We start from the raw sequence: 20,819 nt of genomic DNA on the forward strand, positions 1-20,819 counted from the left end.
TCTTATATTATTTATACATTTAAAGGAAAAAAATACGTTAGTCCGAATGGATAACCTTTAAAACCAAAATTTCAATCCACAACGGAAAAAAGTTGCATAGGTGACGTAATTTGTCGCCTGTTCCCTACCTCCCCTATGATTGGCTGGTTCCCTCGCCTCCTCTCGGGTCTCGGCGGCCTCGCTTATTTCAATTTCTTTGTTTCATGACACCCCATAAATCAATGCCGGGTTTCGTTACGTGGGATAATTAATGTAAATTTTTAATTGAAATAGGTCAAATTATTAGATAAATTGTAAGTTATTAGAGCTAAATAACCTATAAAACGTTTAAGAAGTTTATAAATTGACAAATCTTTGTAATTTTTTTCGGATTGAAGACTTTGAACTTTCCCTAAAATGTGCCCTATGATCATCCTATATGCAATTTCAAGGTCAAGGCTTAATAAACTGATACGATGACTACGAGGAAATTCTATGAAGATGATTTTAAGGAAATAATGTAAGTTTTTAAAAATATTTTCTATCGTTTGTGATGAACTCTTCGTGATTTTGAAAGCGCAATGCATGGGGTCAAAGGTTAATGGGGGATAAAAGTCTGCGTTCTACTAAGCCTTGGTCGTCTTTTAGGCCTAATATTTAACGGCTTTCTTTTGTCTATTACAATTTTTTTGACCTACTGTTGGCTTCTTCCAAAAGTATTATATATTCTAATACGAATAAGAACATACATTTATTAATTTTAAATAATATACAATAATTTAGATTAGGTTAGCATCGTACCCCAAACATTAACACTCTTACATTCCCTTTGGCGATTAAAATTTTAATTAATCGTAAAGGCTGGCAGCTTAATTAGGTAACGGTTTCTTCATAATTCTAAGGTGTTAAATCATTTTGACAATTTACCTGCCTCGACAGTTGCCGCAAACATTGTATTGGCTAATCCACTACCTTTGTAAATTCATTATTTGTCATAATTTCTAAAATTTCTCGGCTTTTTCTGTAGGGGGGGGGGGTTATAATAACTTACGGTTCCTAAGCTAGACTAAAGCTAATGAGCGAAAAATATAGGTTATTTAACCAAGAAAAATAATATTACTTGACGTATGGCCATATTATACAATTCAGCGACAAATTTGCCAGTGGCGATTATTTTTTTGACAAAATTTATTTGCTCCTTTTTTAGATAAAGGCTTTCAATGAAAGTAAACTTTTTCTATTATGTTGTGTAATGAAAACTTATAGCTAACCCTAAATTAAGTGGTTAAAACGTTAAAGAGAGTGAAAGTTCATGAATAAATTCAATACGTACATTGGAGAGAAAATTGTATTGAAGTTCTTAGACCATCATCATAATAGAGCTATCTCAGTTGTGACGTCAGTGCTTAGGTAAAAGGTCACACACAGGCTTAGCTTTGACAGAGGGCGACCATCTTGGGTACCTCTTTTGTTCTATGGGCAAATAGCATCACGTCACACTAAGGCTGCTGAGATTTTTGTTTTAATTCATGAAATAATTTAATTTATTCATGAAAGAGAAAAAAGATCGTCCCCAAAATATTAAAATATGGCGCAATAAATTGTTAATTTAAATTTTTATTCAAGACTGCGCAGTATATAGAGACTTGAGGGCAAAATCCTGATAGTTTAGGGGCGTATGCATTTCGTTTGAATTTTGTTAGTATAGTGACTTTAGCTTTTACCTAAAATTGACTTGGGTTGGGGTATAGGTGGGCTTTTTTTGGATAAATATGTTGGTTTTTTTCTTCTTGTTTCTTCGAAACGTAAACGACTTGTCGGATGTACCTACATTATGTGGGTGGTCAAGTTCGATGCCTTTCTAATCTATTTCGTAATATTATAGGAATACCTTGTTAGGAATTGTTTTTTATAAATAATAACAATATAATGAATAGATTAGCGTAGAGAGCGCCTTAAAACAAGAAATACAAATACACAGCTTTGTATGGAAGTCTGTACACTGACCTCGCCCCTGTGTGTTGGTTTCTCTGTATGCAATTTCCGAAATTGGCTATATAGGGCTTCTATATTCAAATATTTACTTACAAAAAACTGTGAGATTATTAAAATAACTTTAACTAACTGTACCTGTACGTTAAACCGCGGACCGGGTGGTTTTTTCAAGTAATTTCAGGCTATATTCGTTTCTAGGAACACTTAGTATTTGTTTATGTAACACATGGTGAACGTATTAATATGTAAATATTTCCTCACAAATTTCAAAGAAAAACTATTATAACTTTACCTTATTTGTATTAAATTAATTCCCCCAGCCAGCTTCTCTATCCCCAATATTATAATTATTATTACAAAACTGTAATGTGTTAAAAAAAATTAGGTCAACTATAATTTATCATCCAGTTGGCCGTGAGAGTTGCTAGGGTGACAATAGGACCAATTTTCTTACTTTAACACCTCTGATACCGAATACCGAGGGGGTAGACACTCAGGATCTCTGTGTACACCGGAGTTCAAAAGAATTCAGCTTTGGTAGTGCATTGAGTTCAAAGCCTTCGTAACTCACAGTTCAGCTTTGACAGTACCTTGAGTTCAAGGCATATTGTACACCTGACCCGAGTTCTCAAGTGTCTACCCCCTCGCCGAATACAACGTTGCGCACGATGCCTAGACGCTGGTCCATTGGTGCCACGTTAGCCCTAGCAATTATACCTGCTTATAACTTTCTTTCATCTCAAAGGAGAGCTACTTAAAAAATTTGATTTTAAATATTCGATTACTCTGAATACTTCTAAAATTAAAAATCAATTGTTACTTAAGCCATAGTGATCGGTTAAAGGAAATCTCACGAGTTTTTTAACGATTTTATAAGTGGTTAAGTGTTTCTAAATTTAAATCTCCTGAACTATTCCTTTTGTAATTGACACAAGGACCAATTGAGGATGAGGAAAGAATTGATTCGATAGCCAACCAACCGCATTCATTTCGTGGGTTATTCAATTAACCGTCAGTCTATCCTGTCAGTAGCGTAGAAGAGATGGGTCCCTAGTTCGTTCCAATGGTAGTCGTGGCAAGTGAGGTTGACTCAAGTGAATACCTTTTTTCCTGCAATCAAAGGTCGAAGCTCGTTGTCGAGTCAAGCTAGTTAAGCTACTTTTGAAAATTATAGAGTGGGGGTCGATCGTTCCTTCCTTTCTTTCTTTGGTAGTCAGTGGTATTTTTCCTCGAAATCGGTTGCTTATACTGGTATGCAAATTGGTCAGTTTAGTTTAGAAGCCTGAGAATGACACGAGAGTTTTCTCGTTTTTGACTTGTAAAATTAAAAGTGACCTTGTTTTTATAATGGGAGGGGGGTCAAATCCTTACAGTTCTATACTTGAGAATAACTGTTATTCGTGAATTATATTTAGCAGGTAAAAATTAGTTATTCAAACTTATGCGTCAAGTGAAATCTGAAAATTATACCGGCTGTTTTATTATAATAATATTAGATCAGAGACCGTTAAGATTTATTTGACGATTTTTTCCTTATCATCCGATGTAGTTGAAGGAAAAACGACTATAATTTAATATTTTAACTGAAGTAAGTTTCCAGAATCGGGGGAAAAAATAACTTGTTATTTAACGTCAGATCGTCCTTGATTTTATCCTGCAGATTTTGTTGTGTTCGAATTATAACAAGGTTTTTATCTTTAATCTTCTTTTTCAATTCTTGCGAAGGCGTGAGCTTAGTTTATTTGCTTTAGAAATACAATTTCTGTGAAATGTTACAATCTAAATTGAAAATTGGTGTTAGGCCTAAATTTAACATGAATTTCTTTTGGTTGTTGGCACACAAATATCAAGCTATAGATCCTGGTTTCAAAATTAAGTGTAATTTAACTACAATTACACTTCATTCTTCCTTAAAGTTCTGTTTTGCAATGTATATATGTGCTATTGAAAAACCAAAACAATTAACTTATTTTTTAATTAAGAAATTTTTCCCAAATTGGGTTTATATTTTTGAAATTCTTTACTAATTATTTTCAAATATATCTACGATTAATTATACCGAACATAATCTCTATAAAATTATATACACTAAATTCACAACTAATTAACATAAATTTTGAAATAATTTCCACGTACGTAATTCGAAAATAAACACAAATATTTCTACAAATAAATTTATTTTTGGAAACATCTTTAGGTCAGTGATATTTACAAGAAATTATAAAAGCTAATGAAAAGCGTGTCCCTATGCCTGCGGGGTATTATGAAAGTTATTTTGCGTTAGTGAATTTTGTTACTATGTAATTTTAATTACGTATATAAGTTGTATCACTTTTTCGTCCGTCAATACGCCCATAATTATAAAGTATAATTCGAATAATTTTCCCTTATAAAATAATATAGAAATGTTATACTAAATAGGTGTATAAAAACATCTTTTAAGGTTTATTATTATCTCTCGAAATATACGAAAGTTGAGACTGACCCATATCTTCTCTTCCATCATTTATTGAAAGGACCATATTTTCAAAATGATGAACGAAAAACGTTTTTGAAATGTTTGCGTAGTTAGTTAAAGAGACGCTTGCTTAAAGGCCGACTTCCAATGAAAAGGGATCTAGCAAACTGAAAACCGAGCACCGAGACTAACAAAGGGGAGACTGTGAATATTTTCGAATTCCCTCTGGGGCAAAAGTTGGATGGGTGCCAGCAAACTGAAAACCGAGCACCGAGACTAACAAAGGGGAGACTGTGAATATTTTCGAATCCCAGCTGGGGCAAAAGTTGGAAGGGTGCCAAGCTAACTGAAGATGAACAATATAAATCTTTTTATTTTTTCCTCCCGTATTTTTTCTTTCCCTTCCAACTTTGCCCAGCGGGGATTCGAAAATCGGTGCACGGTAGCTCCATTTTAGTCTCGATGCTCGGTTTTCTGTTCGCTGGAAGTCGGCCTTTAAATTACGCTATTTAACATCCTGTAGCGTGTATTTGAAATATTCTAGAGATCTTCTAAGTATCTCTTTTTAAAAAGCCAGCCGATACATTTTCTGCTAATTGGGGAAAGATATTTTTGATTAGTTCGACCTTCTTTCTTTCTTTATTACGTGAAAAATATTTTACGTTCTTGTTAACTTAATTTTGTATGCCTAATTAATGTATATGAATTAGGAATAGATCTATACCGATTATAATTAATGATTCGCACGTATCATTTCACGCATCTTATTTTATTTTCAAGGTCAAAATCGTGAATAAAACAAACAGGTCAAGTTATTTTTAAACGGAAATATTTAGATTTGATTTTTATTTAGCGTGAAATGTGAAACAACTAGTCTTTAACTTAGATGTTTATTTGAGTTTTGGGGCAAAATTTCAATAGGAATTTTGTTAAAAACCCTAAACTTTCTAATCTTAATTAAATTGGTAAAATTAAACTCAAGAAAGTTTTTGTGAAACATTTAAAAAATATATATGTTTATATTAAAATCACTTTAAGGTAATCCCTAGCTATCAAGGCTGTTAAGACCGTTCTATTTCATAGACTATTTAGGGTTTAGTGTCTACATAGACGGGAAGCTCTTTAAGGTTTCCAGTCTCGGGCATTAATATTGCAATTAAAAATAATTTTTCAAGCTGTTTAATTTTAATTTAAAGTAAAACAGAACACATTTTATCATAGCTCTTAAATTTAATAATATAATAATAATATAAAAAGGAACAGTCTGTTTTGTTAAGATGAAGTAACACGTTAAAAAGAGGCTAATTAATGTAAAGGTTCAAATTAAATAAATAAAAATTAAAAGCCCGAAAGGTAAACTGGACCCTGTACACACATACACACATACATACACTTAAGCGATTAAATAATTTCCCTAATGAATACATTATATATATAAGTTGATTCTAGACTAGTTACTTAAAAATTCATAGAACGAACCGAGAGAACAAATGTAACATAATTAAATATTTACTTTAGCAATTACTAAAAAAGCAACGCCCCTACTCCAAGTGATTATTAATCATTTAGTGTATGAGTATATTTTAAATCTAGCGGGACACGAAACAGAAACACGTACAAGGATCAAGTGCCCTTAGCCAATCAAATAAGGTTATCTCAATATTTTTGCATAAATGCTAATTAGGGGGTCCTTGAAAGCTTCACTCAAAATAAAAATAATTTTTGATAATTTAATTTAATCAAATTATATTACGTAACCTCTATGAAATAAAACAGAATTATTTAACCTAATCAGAACTAAACACCAAACCAATCCACTTCTGTAGTGTTGTTGATATAAATCATGCATTTGGTAAAATATCTAATTCGGAAGTAAACGAATTTCCGCTAATTAAGAGCAAACAAACATTTTTCTGAATAAACCATCGCGTAGTTCCGAATAAGAACGACAAAACTAGCTTCTTCATAGCCTTTTCTTTAACCATTCACACCGAGTAATGAATCAAATACATATTTATTAATATGTTTATTTATTGTTAATTTTTTTTTCTTCTCTGTATTGTTTTGCCCTAGTAACCCTTTTTTCTTATTTATTGTCAAAGTTTACGAGAAACCCCTTATAAAAAATAATAGTTCCTTTTATGTTTACGGGATTCCTCCTTTAGTTAGTTGTCAATTGTTACACACCATTATTTCGCCTTGTTTCAATGATGTGTTGTTATTATTAGACACATACCTATTGTAAGCAACGACATAGCCCTAGATATTTTTGGGGAGAGGGGTAATGGTGTTGTACAATACAATGATAGTAGAACCTTGAGTTTAGTTTAACCAGGACAAAGTGGTCGTATTTCACCAAGACCCTGCTTCTTGTGTAATGGAAGAAGATATCATGAATTTGTGCTCTGTACTTTCTAAATTTATGAGAACGGGCTGGGTTTTCTTTATTTTTAAGTTTATGAATAGAGTTTTTGTTTTGGTATCAGTGACTTTATGTTTTCAGAGGAATATAACATTAAAACATGAATATTATAATAGGTAATTTATTATTAGTAGTGGTAGTAGTAGGCTTGGGATGTTGCCACTATTTTTGTGTTGTTTATTATACCTATTTTTTTGGTGTTTTAAAGGGAAGGCAAAGTGTAAGATATTTCTAAATTTTCTAATTAACGTTTATTAAAATTGTGTGGGTTTTTTCCTATCTGTAACAATGGAATTTTTGTTTTAATTTCAGGTCGTTTTTTGACTGAATGACGTCAGGATGGAAAATTCTGGCAAGTTGTGAGTGAGGCTGCAATATGGAAATAAGATACTGGTAAGTCGGCTGAAGCTATTTTGATTTATCATGTGGTTTTTAAGTGTGCTTGTACCACAACGTGTAGTACTTGATGCATATATACTTAATGTGTTGAGGTGGAAGCTAGTACTTGAACGGTATCCCATGCACTGCCAATTTAGATTCATTTTAGTCTCTGTTTTTGAGGAAAATCTTTAGAATGGCCAGATAATAATCACCCCTATTGATAAGAAAACATCATAAAAAAATTATTAAACTAGTCATTCAGCGACTTCATCGTTTTGAAATAATAATTTTAAGTCCTGTTTTCTTTGCGAAAGGAAATCGTACACGTGTTATTCTATGAAAGGTCCGCGGAAAATTTGGGTTTAAATTCGTTTTGATTTCCATCCAGGGTTTCAGACCTTGGATGTCGAGACTCGATGTCAAAGTAGCCTTCATTTAAATCCCTTTTTAATTGGGCGTCTTTATAAAATTTTTAATAATCGTTTTTCCCTCTCTCGCGTACGATGTCGTAACGTTTAATTTGAAATCTGTACACTTGCTCGATTCGATCTTGTATTCCGTTATCCTTTGGTTCGATGCCAGAAAATCCGCGTAATTTAAAATTGGTTTGACTTGAAAGGGAAGAAATTCACGAATCATGCATGGATTACCTCCTACTCTATTGGCCCGATCGTTGCTCGTAATCACGTTGGTTTTTGGATTACGAAACTTGCTGAGGTTAACCATAATAGTTAGTAGAGGGCTCTGTCGGTTAGCTATAGCATAGGGTCTAACCACCACCACCCTTCTATCATAAGTTTATAAGATATATTCCATAAGTTTGTATAACATTTCCTATGCTTCGTAATGTTAGAGAGTTGCTTACAGCTCGAGCTATAGTTCAAGAACGACGGAAGCGAGATTTGAAGTCCTACACTCGGTGGGTTAATTAATTTTGCATGCAGGACTTCCATCTAGGTCCTATTTAGTCTGCATTACTAAGCCTTTGACAGCGCCTCACCAGGCGTCCCTCGCTTTACCTCGAATATATGACCTACTTCAATCACTTCATGACAACTTGTATAACCAGTGACAAACTTATGTAAGGAACATATCTTATGAACTTATGTTGTTTTTCAATTAATGTTTGCGTGCGATGACGTGACTCTCGATGACGTCGTCTGCTAGGTTAGGATTTAGTTGTTTATACCTAGCAGGGGTTGAGGGGGCGGCGACGCGATGCTTATTTTCGGTTGAGGATGGTCGATGGTGCGAAGCGCGTTGTCAACGGAAAAAAAGTCAAGTGTAGTTACGGGCCACTGATTTAAAGCGCCAAATACTATAAGAGAGCAGCGAGTAACGTTTTAACAATAGCTTCCTCGTAATTATACAGGTCCTTCGCTACCGTTAGCTTTTTACCCCTTTTAAAACATTATTGAGGCAGCTAGCGCTTTCCAAAGGGGAAAATGAAAAGTATGCCCAGCCTAAATGCGCGAGATTTCAATTTAAAGGAATTGAACTCTGCAGCGGAAAGTTATAAAAGAATGATTGTTTTAGTTGTATGATTAATTATAAAAGTCCTTAACCCTTGTGAAAGTATAAGCTAGCGTAATTTTCATTTTACTGGAATTTTCCAGCATTACTCAGGACTTGCGAAGTCATTTTCTATGACTAATTCTAATCTCAATTTTATTTGTTTAATATTATAGTCAAACTGTGTTTAAAATTACTAGTACCATCCTCTTTTAAATACATTAGTTGTAAATTTGATAGTGCTATAAGAAAATTATCAAAATATTTGAAATTCTCTGACTTTTACAACAATTTTAAACATTTTTCTTGACATTAATGATAATTTTAAAATTCCTTAACTTAGGCTATACACATCCCAAAAATTTCCACACTTTCAAACACATTGTTTTCCAGTATAGGTTCTGGAGAACCCCATATATATTTAACATTTTCTTAATTAATAATTAAATTTATAATCCAATCCCATCCCACCCTTCATTTTCTACGGCCAAAATTTCAACACGTGATAGTTCTATAAATAGGCCCCGGATCCCTCCTACAATTTTTGCATCTAAAAAAAAAACTTCAAATCTAGATAGTACCCTATACTCTCGTAGAAAATGAAAAAAAAAACCTAAAAAAAAAGTTTCCTAAATGTCAAAAACATCAGAATTCTTGACAATGGGGATTTCCCCCTTGACTTAAAGTCTTAAAAAGTCTAGGTTACTCGAGGAATAACCTCGTAACGTAAATGTCATAATCTTCGATGCAATGTGTAACATAACGGAGTTTCAAAATACAAGCCAACACCTAATACAAAGTATACACACCCATAATGCAGCGCTGCGCTACTATATGCCTAAGTATGTCCTTTACGCCACCATTTGTTTTCGCCCCAAAAATTTCCTAACGCGTGTAATCGCTTCGAAAGATCAATAATATGTATTTTCTTCACATAGTTAAATGTTAAAAAAAAATGTATATATATTTTTGAGGCCCGAAACGTTTTCACTCAATATCAAGATAGAATTTCACGATAATGCCATTTTTTGCCCTAATAATATTCGATACTGTCAATCTGTAGCCTAGAAGAAAAACTTTTTAAATATCTTAAAAATTTATGTTGAATTTCAGAGAAAGTTTACTTGAATCTATTTTCTAGTTTTCCTCCAAGCGGTTTTATAAATTTTTCTCTCGATGTATGTACATTCCATACTTAATCATCCTTGTTTTTTAGGCTTCTTATGATAATGACATGCATTTGATATTTAAATTCTAGTTTTTTAATCGATTCGCCGTGATAGGTTGGGGTCCGGGTTAGAATCCAGCCTTAATTAGAGCTTTTTAAAAGTTTGGGGGTAAAAATAGAGTAACATACATTGGTAGCTATGTGGACAACAAACGTGATGGAGTGTGGCTGGACTTGCAACGTTAAAGCCCAATCTAACGTCTTTGTTGTACAAATACCCAATCGATACAGTGGTACAGAGATGGGAGGAGCTAGGGGGATGTGACGTCAATATTGATAGTCTAAATTGCATGGCCTGAGCTGAAGACCTCCAATCTGGTAAGTTCGTAGTAGCAGACGATACGCCCCTTCCTTGGATAGGGTCGTTACATCTTATTTTGTAAGATAACCTCTGTAAGAGCGTCACTAATAGACAGACAGACAAACTTATTATAATTGCAATATCCTCTTGGGTTTTATTATTATTATTGAAGGTCAGCTGTGTTTAGCCCATTTTACGCGTGATTTTATCACTTACGTGATGCATTTCAAGGATTGGTTTCTTCTTTCCCTATTGTTAATAGATACCCTTTAACTGATGGTCATGGAACCGTACATGTTTTGTTTTGGTGGATGCCTTTTGCTAAATTGTTTGCAAGCTCGGTTAGGTTTTAATTTTTTTATATACCTAAGTTTAATTCAGCCTGAGTTTGCCATAGGTAGTACTGTAAACTTAGCTAGGAACTTAGCTTCGATAGCGTTGCTTTCTTAGCCTGAAATATAATGTACTCCGATTCTCGTGAATTAAAAAAAGGTGGCCTTGTTCTACCCATAATTTTTTTATTAAAATATCTAGGGTTTTTTTCTTTTTTTTTTAATTTTGGGAAAATATTTCTTTCCTTGGGTTCTCTCTCTTGTTTGCGGTAATACCAGAATATTTGAGCTTATATAAAGGGGCAGACAAAGAAAGCGTGTATTCTACTGTATTTTCTCAAGGGTTTTTTTGGTGAACATCGTTGTAGACAAATAAAACATTCCATAGGGACTATCTTACTGCATATACAGAGTTTTTCTGATAAGTCTGGGATACCATAAATTAAGGTGGATGAATTCTTTGGGAAATCAATTTTGACTATAGAAAATGGATAACTTCTATCAATCTCCATTTTTGTTGACAACAAGGGACACTGTTTCAAATCGAGTTATGATTTGATTTCAGTGTTTTATGGATGACCCCTTAATTAATTAAATTAGAAATCATTGTCTAAATCAGTTTCTTAATTAAATTTAAGGGGTCATCCCTAAAATACTTTGTTTGGCCAATCTTAAATCGAAAACAGACGTGTCCCTTCAAAGTGTCTGACGTGTGAACGCGCCTCTAGTGAGTGATGTTCCCATGAAGTATTTTTTGTCTCGAACTTACCCACGTGATCTCGCGATGATCTTCTTTTTCTGGCGGAATTTTTGCTCGAAATTGTTATGAGAAAAATGCAAATTTTTTCTGCTCAAGCAAATTTGTGTGGCTGGCAAGCAGCTGCATTTTTATATTAATAATAATGCCCCTAGTTTTTGGTTCCGTTTAAGTTGGTTCTGGACTGTTTTTCTCCTCATATTTATGATTTTTTTCGGGCGATCCCATGGTTGATACGGTATGATACAACGTCAGCAGGGCCAGCTGGAAATCGCCAGCGTGTATAATGATTTCAGATTTTATTATTTTCTTGGATTATTTTACATATTAACGCTTCTTTATTTGAGCGTATTAACTTTGAGATTTGGTCGAGTGAAGTGTGAATTATGTTTTGTGTAACAAGAGCAAATAGAAGTAATAGAGAGTAGGCACTAAGAAAGGGGCTTTAAAGGGCTGGTTTAAAGCAAAATAAAGTTATTTTTTTATTATTGATTTTGCACTAGAGAAACATCCAGAAAATTTGTCTGAGTGATTTTAAAATTGAAATTAGTTTGAGATTTGATACATAATTTGAAATTAGCACTTACAACCAATCGCGTAACGCCCTGGATTTCTGGTTAACAAAATTCCCGTGGAAGAATCGATAGAAAACACTTCATCCTCCCTTTGAGATGGAATTCATAAACCTAGGATGAAACGCAATTTAGTACGGGCAAAGGCAGGGTGTTGCGCTACAAGCCCTGCTTTTACCTGCAACACTAAATTGCGTTGCCTATGAATTCCAATTTTTATCTACTTCATATTTGCCATATTTGATTATAATAAAAAATAAAATACCACATCTTACTTATTAACTTAAGCTTGTATTTAAATTAGCCAAACTAATTTTTATTTTCTCATTTATTTATGAACCTCATTGGAAAATTAATGATGAACATATTTTTTTTATAATTAACCCCTTTTCCGTTAATCGTGGGGGTAATATAACAAAATGAGCAATTATATTTGATTTAATTGCCAGGGATGCTACGCTAATAAGGAGATGAAGGAACTCCGTAGAAAAAAATTTACATCCCTTATCATAGAGAAAGAGAGAAAAAAATTTAGACGTTTCGCAAAGTTGGTCTCATTAACCTAGCTGGTTTGAAAAATCTGGGTCATACAGAACGCAGACACTTTACCGAATTATAATGCTAGAAAAAAAATTAGCAATTGCTTAAGGAACTTCTTAAAAATCCCGCCGGAATGTTGTCGTCTTTTAACAATTAAAAAAAAATAATAATAAAAAGTAAATGACAAAAATTATTTTGATGGTCGAAGTTTGTTGCTGGTTTAATTCCCCATAGACTGTAGGTCTATGTGTTTACTTGTATCTCCTTTATTTTGTGCAAAAATTAATCGACTGCCATTAGAGACTAGACTCACTAGTCGCCTGCCCGGGGAATTTTTATGTAAAATAGATTATCTCGAAGTTATCATAGTGAAGGTACATTTTGAAAGGATTAAATTGACACATAAAAAGGAATTTTTAGGGTTTATTAATGCAGAGTGTCAAAATGTAATAGATGTTACATTTTCGACTCAAAATTTCCCAAAGAACATCCCCCTTAATTTATAACAGAACACTCATTGTATATCCGTTTAGCCACTTTCAGGCAACACATTCTTTTAAAATTTTACTTGCAATTCATTGAATTGCTGGAATTTTACCGGCAAATATTGAATAACTTTAAACCATTTATTGTACAATAAGAACGCAATATCAAATTAAGTTTTGATAACTTCACCTTTATTTACTTCTGTTTAAGCGTAAGTCCGGTTACCCCCTTTTAAACTTTACGATGATGTCACGCCTTTTCGAAACGAGTAATGGCACATTAGTATTTTTGCTTTAAGTCGACTCTACGGGTAATTAAGGCTGTGTGCCATTATTGTCCAAAGGATGATTATTATTTTGGTTAGGAACGGGTTACGTTAGGGTTAGGAAATGGCTCGTGCGTGTATCGGACGCGTTTCTTTTTTCTTCCTTTTTTTTATTATTTATTTAAACAGGTTTCAAATGTGGACTATCCCTTAACAACATAGGTGCGGAGGTTAGTTCTATATGGTTGGTTAAAAGTGTTTAGTGATAGGTTTTCTTTTGACACACTTTCCAACTTGACTTGGCGTCAATTTTTGAATTTTGTTTACTTTTATAGTCTGTGACTGGTTTGATTTAAACTTTTATTTTTCGTATAATGGTTGGTGTTTTGAATAATTAATATATGTTCAGGATTATGGGCTTGTTTTTGGTCTTAGTGACATTTAATTATTTTGTTTTTCTAATATTGTTTTATTATTGGGGAGGAGATCTTTTGAAGTTTTGCCATTATGTAGTTGTAGGGTTGCTACTGTATCTGGAAATAACGGGAAAATCTGGGATTTTGAATATGTTTGTCAGGGGATTTTTGTTAAATTGTTTGTCAGGGGATTTTGTGTTTTAAATTGTTTGTCAGGGGATTTTGTGTTTTAAATTGTTTGTCAGGGGATTTTGTGTTTTAAATTGTTTGTCAGGGGATTTTGTGTTTTAAATTTTTTGTCAGGGGATTTTGTGTTTTAAATTGTTTGTCAGGGGATTTTGTGTTTTAAATTGTTTGTCAGGGGATTTTGTGTTTTAAATTGTTTGTCAGGGGATTTTGTGTTTTAAATTGTTTGTCAGGGGATTTTGTTAAATTTTAAAATGCAATTTCTTCATGAACTCTTACATTTACAAGTACTAATCATTTTTAAACGCAAAACCTGATTTTTCTACAAATAAAAGTGGAAATTAAAATTAGTCCAGGAGAATTATTTTAGACAATCAGGGAAAACCATGGAATAGTCAGGGAATTTTGAAATGAAAAAGCGCCTGACTATCCAGCTACCCTGCATGGTAACGAATCGAAGTTAACAAATATTAACCAGGCAAATATGTACAGTACCGACGACTTTATAAAACGTCCCTTTAGGAAGTTTAAAACCACTTTCGCTAAGCATTGTGGGATATAGAGAGATCTAAAAGGGAAATTGATTTTCGGTTAATCTATTTGTCTTGAAAATTGATGGGGAAGTTTTACGCTTTGAATTTTTGGTAGTAGGGTGGGAATGAAATATCTTTCTTCGAAAAAATTGGGGTGGACCACTTTGATGAAAAATCTCAAGCAAAGACTAACGCGTATAGTGTACCAATACCAACCGGCAGTCCCGAATTATTTTATTGTCTGTATTTTGAGAGAGAGAGAGAGAAATTTTAAGAGTGAGAAGGGGAGAGTAATTTCGGTATCAGTTGTTGATTTAAATCGGACAGTGTATGGGATATTTATTTACGCTCGTCGTATATTCTGTTTTAAATTTAATATTTCTTTTGATTGCGGTTTCTGACGCAAGGATTATTTTATATTTTCTTTCAAAAGGTGTGTGCGTGCGTTGAAATACGAAAAAGGAGTCACCCCCTCAACAACGCTTATACGTGTTTGGGTAAGTCCACAATATTTTATTTACCTGCGTTTTGTTTTAGTTTTTAAGTTTTTTATTTATACGGAAGTAAAGGTGAGTGGTATAGTATGACAATCACGATTTGTTGGGTTCAGCAAGGGTTTATAGTGTAAAGATGTAGACCTGAAGTGGTTAGGATTATGTGAAAGAAATGTATTTGCGTCAGGTTCATCATGACGTTGAGGTTTGCGAACTGTGAACTTTGAACTCCGTGAATAATTTTTTTTTGAACTTGTTAAGTTATGGTTTTCTGAATAACAATCAAGATTTGTTGGGTTGAGGTTAATTTTAGCGTGAAGTTGTAGACACTAAAGTTGGTTAGCATTATGTAAAAGGAAATGTATTTACATCAGGTTCATCATGACGTTGAAGTTTGTGAACTTTGAACTCCCTGATTTTTTTTTGCACTTGTTAAGTTATGACTTTGCAAAAGACCCATATCGTGTTTTACAAATACGTCTTCTCCTTTGAAGAGATACACATTTAACATCGTGTACCACTCGCGAATAGATTTTTACAGTTAAAACCATTCATGACACATGGGTGGTCTTCAAACATAGGCTCTTTCGGCTCAAACCTACATTTACACCGCGGCATTTTGATGACTCATGAATGAAAAGGTTCCGAGCTTCATATTTCATGTTAACGTTAGATAGGTAATATTAATTACAAACCTATGTAACGAAACTGCAGAAGGGTTTTTAATTAGAATTATCCTCTAAATGAGTAATTAAAACAAATTAATAAATTAGTAACGACTGAACGCATGAAAGTCATGTGTACCTCGAAACTATTATTCAACAGCAACCATAATAGTCCACAAACTGTTAAAATAATCAACATGCAGTCGCAGTATAAAATATATACTGGACACGCTCCATTCTTTTGAGATATTCTGATTCTCAACTACGTTTACTGTATTTGTACGATTTCGTGCATGGCTTTACGGGGGTGGTCTGTTTATTTACGGGAACGATATATAAGATTTGAAATTATTATTGTTATTGTTCTCTCCCTTCTTGGTTGCTTTTTTGCTTCAAATACGGTCCGTTTCGTGAGTTCTTTAGCCCCGTTTATACATATACAGGGTGTTTCTGATAAGTCTGCCATAAATTTTTGAGTACAAAATTTCTAGAAACTTCTATCAATGACATTTGTTTGTCCCAAGGGACACTGTTTTCCAGTTATGATTGGTCAAAGTATTTTACGGATGACCCCTTAAATTTAATAAAGAAACTGATTAATACAATGATTTCTAATTTAATTAATTAAAGGGGTCATCCCTAAAACACTGAAATCAAATCATAACTCGATTTGAACCAGTGTCCCTTGTTGCCAACAAAATGGAGACAGATAGAAGTTACATTTCATTTTCGACTCAAAATCGATTTCCAAAAGAATAAACATCCCCAGACTTAATTTATGGTATGCAGACTTATCGGAAACAACACCCTGTATATTATAAACCCCCAAAGTAAAATCATTCGCATAGTCACGTACATGGCGAATTTATTTAAAATATAATATATATATCCCTTACACTTCCGGATCGGATATTTAGGCTTAGCAAAGTAGAAAACAATTTTTTTCCCCTTCTGTATGTACATAAACTAAAGCCGTTTTTTCGTTTTTCACAAAATATTTGATATCAACAAGAAAATTACTCTCAGTCTCTGTGTGTGTTTCTCTTAAATGCTAATATAATTTCCCCTAAACCGGTTCAGAAATTAACTTACTCCCATGTCGCAATTTTTATTAAAAAAAATAAATATAAAGATTACCTATAACTCAACACGAATTTAAGAAAAATAATAATTTTTAAGGGAATGTCAACTACCCCCTAATTTGAATACGTTGTTTTTTTGTCAGCCTGCAATACCGGTTATAGTTGCGTGTTCGGATTCTCTCTATCTGTTTTTTCTTGCAACAAATTAGGTCGGCGTTTACTGAGGTCTTACCTTAATTGACTTTAGTATTAGTAATTTAACTTCCTTCCCCCTCTCACCCCCTGTTTGAAAAATTTGAATTTTTTAAATTATTTATTCAAAATAACTGTGTTTATTTGTTTGTTTGTTGGTATATAGCTTACTATAAGTTGGGTTATTTTATTTGCATAATTCCAGGGTAATTTAGGGTATATATTTAAACATTCTTGGAATTATCCGGGTTTCTTTATAAAATGTGCTGATTTTTTACCCTTTTCAAGATTGTTAAAAATTTAGTGCTCATAGAGATATACTATGCATCAAAAGTCAGCTTCTAGTACTACTTTTTTTCGTATGAGGTTTAACGTAATGTACATATCCGCCAAAGCCTTTAATCTATTGGCTACTTAGGTTGAAGTAAATATAGTGGAACGCATTCTGTATACACTTTGAGCGGCTTAGAATGTGCCGATTTAAGAAAATTCCAACGGAGAAAAACAATTCTTAAAATTGAAAAGACATCTAGTACTACTTTTTTTCGTACGAGGTTTAACATAATGTAGCAATTCGCCCAAGCCTTTTATCTATTGAATACTTAAATTGAAGTAAATATAGTGGAAGGTATTCTGTATACACTTTGAGCGGCTTAGAATGTGCCGATTTACGAAAATTCCAACGGAAAAACCAGTTCTTAAAATGGAAAAGAAAAATTAAAAAAAAAGTGATAAAAAAAATTAAAGGGGATGCATATAAATCTATCAAAATTTTTTTAGGCAATTAATTTTTTTTATTTACCGAGGATGTGGTAATCCTTGATGCAAATTTTTAAAGATATCGCGAAATTATATAGGTACGATTTTGGGAGGGGCCAACTTGGGATTAAATTATAATATAAATATATAACGAAATTAGATCGAGAGTTTAGAATAATTTTTATTTTTTTATTTTTTAGAATAATTTTTATTTGCTTAAAAAATCTAATAAGGGTTATAACATCTTAATTTTGCTTTAAAAAAGCAAAAACTTCATTGCACTCGGAAAGAATAATTGTTTGTCTCACGTTGAAATGATACCATAGCTCAAAGGCGAAGTGTATCTATATATTAATATGGTTTAAATAATGCTGATTCTACCTTTGATTCTAATATATAATCGTTGTTTTAAAAATAAAAATGACACAGGGGTATATAATAATAATTACAAATTTGGAGATATAAATTTTAACTTTGTTTTTAGCCCTGAAGGATTTTTAATTTCGTCATCATATCTAGATTATTTCCGCCTTACGTGGGTCTATTTTTTTATTTTTTTTTAAAATTTTTTTTTAAAAATATTTGAAAATATTATTTCTTATAATATATTTTGCAATCGCATTTTTTAGATATTTATTGACATTTTAAAACGTCGAAAATGCCTTATAAAGTTATAATTGTAGTGTACCAACTAACTCGTTTGAATTTCAAGTCGATATTCAATACCTTTTTTAATATGTTAAAATGCCTGCGAGCGTAGATTATTTTAATTGTAATCAGGCCGCGGTCCCTAGGTTGTTTTCATGAAAGGTTTTATTTTCGACTCCACCTTTTGATGGAATATTCAACCCTCGCTTTTGGTGTAAGGCCTAACCCACCTTGGAATAAATATACTGGTACATTTTGGCCCGGCCTGTAACACCAAGAGAGGGTTTTTTTGTTGTTATTAAATATAGGGCGCGTAGTTACGTGTGTAACGTAGAGGTACAGCTTGTCTTAATTGTCCTAGAGACAAAAAAAAAATTGTTCTTGAGAAGTTGGAACTAATTTGGTTAAGGTTTTATTGTTAGATAAGAAAAGCAATCAATGACTCGCGCTGTCTCAATGATTCTCTGTCGGTATGAGTTTGAAATATTAATTTGTTTCTAATGATTAGGGGTTAGATAAATTGGTAATGGTTTTATGAAGGATGGGATATTTTGTTATTTGAGCCGTGATTGTTAGTTGGAACGTTTCTTGGCCCTTATTCCCTTAATTGTGAATTGGAACGTTTCTTGGGCCTTAATTGTGAATTGGAACGTTTCTTGGGCCTTAATTGTGAATTGGAACGTTTCTTGGGCCTTAATTGTGAATTGGAACGTTTCTTGGGCCTTAATTGTGAATTGGAACGTTTCTTGGGCCATAATTGTGAATTGGAACGTTTCTTGGGCCTTAATTGTGAATTGGAACGTTTCTTAGGCCTTAATTGTGAATTGGAACGTTTCTTGGGCCTTAATTGTGATTTGGAACGTTTCTTGGGCCTTAATTGTGAATTGGAACGTTTCTTGGGCCTTAATTGTGAATTGGAACGTTTCTTGGGCCTTAATTGTGAATTGGAACGTTTCTTAGGCCTTAATTGTGAATTGGAACGTTTCTTGGGCCTTAATTGTGAATTGGAACGTTTCTTGGGCCTTAATTGTGAATTGGAACGTTTCTTGGGCCTTAATTGTGAATTGGAACGTTTCTTGGGCCTTAATTGTGAATTGGAACGTTTCTTGGGCCTTAGCTGTTAATGAGCACGTTCTTTGGGCCCTAATTGTTAATTTGAGCCGTTCCTTGAGCCATAATTGTTAATTTGAGCCGTTCCTTGAGCCATAATTGTTAATTTGAGCCGTTCCTTGAGCCATAATTGTTATTTTGGAATTACGAAAAACACAATACTTGACACAAACTTCGTCATTTTTATTTGCATTTGATGGTAAATTTAAAATATCTGAAAATAGAGCAAATAAAATTTTAAAAATAACTCCATATAGATAAAACAAATGTAAGTTTCACGTTATACTTCATCAAATACATAATATTGTTGAAACGTTTTAAGATGGTTAAAACGTTTCGTAATGCTTTTAACAACGTTTTCGAAATTAGAATTTGGTTCGTCAAGTTAAAAGTTATAACAAAAGCTGGTTTCTCTTATATGGCCCACGCATACCAGCCCTATCTTTTTACTATACCACAAAAATTCACCCTCCCGTAACGAAAACGAGGGTAGTTTACTCCTCAAACAAAATAGGTCAAAGGTTAAAAATTCTATAAGCCTGACTTATCTAGCTTAGAGTAGAAATCGGGGCTATAATCATTTGGGAAAAAAGTTAAATCGTTATATTCACGAGGAAGTACTGTGTATAACTATAGAGAAACGTCTCTCTCTCTCTCGCTCTCTCCCTTGAGAGAGAGAGAGAGGGAGAGAGAGATGCTTGGAAAAGACAAAAGATCAAAACTAGAAGAATTATATATGAAAAGGGGAAGGTAGAGAAACTTTTAGACAATATTATTTCTCCTCATTTTCATTCCTACACGTAGAACCATTTTTTTTAACTCGTTTTATTATGAATTGGATCAGTTTTCATCATGAATAATCAACTTGTTATATTAAGATGATTGTACTGGGTGTTACCAGGGATAGATTTAATTTTTGAAGTAGGAATAGAGAACAGAGTAATCTGAGCGCGCGCGTCAAAGTCCCGGACAGCCCTTCCACGGGACGGAGGGGTATGAAAGAAGAGAGACAGAGGTAAAAAGGAGCTACGTATTTTTCGCCGTCCCCGTCAGCAACGTCATCAAAACGTAGTTTAAGTCAACCAATAAGATAATTTAAACTTTTCGTTACGTGTTGGAGGGAGCTGGGGCTCTATAATGGGCTATGAGTCGGACTGAAGTAAATACTAAATGTTCTCCATTCCTACTTCTAAAATTAAATCTATCTCTGGTGTTACAAGCAATATTCTTGCTAAAATTCAAAGAAATTCTCGTCTATATTCCAAGAATAAAGTAATTTTGTCTTAAATCTTTCTCTTGGTCGCCACGCTTGACCGCTGAGACGGGAACTAGCTTATATTAACTGTTAGTGCTAGGAACACCGTGAGAACAAACAATGCTCTCTTATTATTTTATTAGCGGGAATTTGTAGCAGCGGGAATGTCACCTCTTTTCTTTTATAGTATTTTTTTAAAGAAAGCGGCTGCACCGGATAATTACGCTATTTTAAGTCATTTTGTCGCCCGT

At 33.3% G+C, this 20,819-nt stretch overlaps 1 long non-coding RNA gene across 1 annotated transcript; it reads left to right on the forward strand.

The window, feature by feature from the left end:
• The first annotated feature begins 23 nt into the window (after positions 1 to 23).
• Positions 24 to 14,860, forward strand: LOC149702560 (uncharacterized). The gene is made up of 4 exons (XR_016381756.1): positions 24 to 293; positions 378 to 499; positions 7,167 to 7,247; positions 14,797 to 14,860. It is a non-coding gene; the product is annotated as an uncharacterized LOC149702560 (long non-coding RNA).
• The last annotated feature ends 5,959 nt before the right edge of the window (positions 14,861 to 20,819 follow it).

The sequence above is a fragment of the Phalangium opilio genome, unplaced genomic scaffold (genome assembly GCF_054372755.1).
Source record: "Phalangium opilio isolate 3A_F unplaced genomic scaffold, DU_Popi_V2 ptg000017l_1, whole genome shotgun sequence".
NCBI lineage: Eukaryota > Metazoa > Arthropoda > Arachnida > Opiliones > Phalangiidae > Phalangium > Phalangium opilio.